The sequence below is a fragment of the Pinus tabuliformis genome, chromosome J (assembly GCF_031772625.1).
Source record: "Pinus tabuliformis cultivar Carrire ecotype Pingquan chromosome J, CPIR1, whole genome shotgun sequence".
In the NCBI taxonomy this organism is placed as follows: Eukaryota; Viridiplantae; Streptophyta; class Pinopsida; order Pinales; family Pinaceae; genus Pinus; species Pinus tabuliformis.
In genome coordinates this window covers 259,826,834-259,829,846 of record NC_142295.1, presented here as the reverse complement: position 1 = coordinate 259,829,846, position 3,013 = coordinate 259,826,834, and positions in this window count along the sequence as shown.

Sequence of the window (3,013 nt, the reverse complement as noted above, 5' to 3'; positions counted from 1 at the left end):
TTTAGATGACCGAGGAGTGCTAGACTCACCATGTTGTCATCAGCAGTCATGACCCCTACACTTGCAAGCTCATCCCTACAGGTGGTGAGCTTGTTTAGGAATGTAGAGATTGTGTCACCCTTTTTGCACTTGATCTTTTGAGATTTGTCCTTTAGTGCCAGCTTCCTCTAATCACTTCTATTCTAATAAAGATCTTTCAATGTTTTCCACATCGAAAATGGACTCTCCTTCCCATGGAGGCTCGAGACAATGTGATCTTGAACTCCCTCCAGGAGGATTCTCCTTGCTCTAGCCACACACTTTTTCCATTCCGCTAGTTGAGTAGCATCGACTGGATTTTGGACTTCTTGATAAATGAAGTCCTTGAGACTATTATCTTCCAATACTTCCTCCATGCGATCCTTCCAAGCTATATAACTCGAGCTGCCATCAAGGTCATATTCGAGTCATAAACAACTGAACGCCATCAGTGAAATAGATGTGATAAGAACTCAATTCAATATTCAGAAACCAAACTTCGTACCTCTCCTGCTTGTATACTATCCTTCCCTGATCACCTTTGCTCCAATACCATGTATAAATTCCCATTGTAGATCACGTGGTAATGCAATGTACTAAAGAAAAACACTTTATCTACTTCTACAAACAATTTAGTGAAAGCTTAATCGAACATGAGCAACATCAAGCATAAACAGATATAACTGAGAATGAGAAGTAATCAACCATAACACAAAAGATATATCACTGGGGAAATCACCAGCCTAAAACCCCAACTCTGTATTATCATACAAGTGGAAATCTTGTTCAAGTTACAAAAAGAATCAGCCCTCAAGCTATCCTTCTCTCTCTGTAATAAAAACAATACAGCTCACAGATTCAATAAACATACACTATATCTTCCTCAAGCCCTCCAAGCCTCCTATTTCCTTGCACAGTTCTTATTGGGGTCCAATGATATCACATGTGTGAATTGGCCTCATCACATTGACTGTAACCTTTGGTCCAACTGCGCAATCCATATGGAACAACATTCCTTCTGCATGCTAGGAATATTCACCAAGGAATATCCTAGCAACTGATAGTACATTGTCCCTCCTTCTGATCTCAACTGGGTCTCTGACTGAAATGACATGCATGAGTTATCCATGAGTGAATACTCAGTTATCTAAATTGCAGTAGTTACATGCATGCAAGCATTAACTAACTGAAATCTCATTAATTTAATAAACTATTAAATCAATCTAATTGGACTTGACTAAGTTAAACTAAGTCAACTGATTACAACTCAATATTATAACTCATCCTTATATCTTTAACTGAAGGTTAAATTCCTCAATCAATGGAGAAACTATTGGATGTCCTCACATAGATTTCAAGTTTTATTTTCCTTAACTAATTAACTCAAGATGAGTTAATTAATTAATTTCAAACTGTTGTTGATATCAAATTCGAATTTTACTTCCTATGTTTAGTTCCAGGACCGACTAAAATAAGAAGGGATCTCTAAATGCTATTTTTAGAAAAGATATTTTTAGCACTTTCACTTTTCACCCATTGTAGCTAATATCTTCAATGGCTGAACTACTGTTTATAGCACGACTATTTATAGTAGTGCTATTTTTAGCAGTTTCTATTTTTAGCATTTCTTGTTGCACACTTTTCAACAGCAAAAACATTCACTGGCCCTCACTGTAACACCCCTACTTTGTGTACTACATTTTGTAAACCTAAGCTAAGTTAAAGCTAGGAGTGATATCCTCCCTTGTGCGTTAAATGTTGTAGATCTAAGAGAGGAAAGCTATGTTTGATACCCTCCTATGTGAGTTAAGCTATTCTAAACCTAACTTGAGGAAAGCTAGGTGATATGTAATATAAAAAGCAATGTATTATTGAATAAATTAATAAATAAATCACTTGGAGAGTGGAGGAGAGATGATTGCCAAATCCCATGAGGAATGGTATAGAGATGAATCTTTCATGATAAGCTTCTAGATGTGATTCTAGATAAGCTTGGATGGATTGGATATCCATCAGATGGATGGGAGATAAATATCCATCAAACATAAAATCTTTGCTGGAGATAAAGGTAAGCTTTTATGTGGAAAAGCGTCATGGGAGATAAAGACTAGATTTTTCAGATAAGACCTAGGAAATGGAAATATCCATATAGAGGGACGTCACTAATGGTAACCAAATCATGAAAGAGGGTATTAAATACCCAGTGCATTGGTCAATTAAGGACAATTGATCCTTGGAAAGATCTTCGGCTTGGGGGGAATCAGAGGTGATTCATGGCTGGGTGGTGGTGCTCCTCCCTCTAAGTGAGATTTAGTTGGTGTTATTTACATGGAATGTTTGTATGTGATTCTTACTCTCTCTCTCTTTGTTACTATTCCAATTTACTTATGAGTAGTTTTTCTTAGTTCTGATAATATTCGAAGGAATTCCGTGTCCTTGGATGTTAATAGATTTAATTATGTTCCCTCTATTCAAATGAGATTTACTTGCATGGTAGGTGATCATGTTTAAATCCTTACTCGATAGGATGTTAAATCATTATGGTTTTCTTAGTTCCCTCTCTTATGGAAATTATGGTCAGAGTAGTGCATGTGACTCACATGTGAATGCATATGAATGTCAAAGATATTATGATCATATCCATATTTGAAGTTTTATGCATGTGAAAGAGTAATGCAAAAATGTATCCCATAGAATTGTCGATTATTCTTGCATGCTGCTTAAAGAAAAGGACTGATGATGTCATGTATCCCACTCGTATTGGAATTTTTAACCATTGTTCTTAGCCTATTTAGCTACAACAAAACTCTCACATTTATTCCAAATATGATGAGATATGGATAACAAAGAGCTCTATTAATTGTATACTATAAATTAACCATGTCCTAGTTGAGTCTTAATTACTAAGGGTTCATCCAAAGAGTATTGTATCACTGTATCTGTAATGATTGATTAAATACACTCATGCTGGCTAGTAAAAACCCAACTATAAATG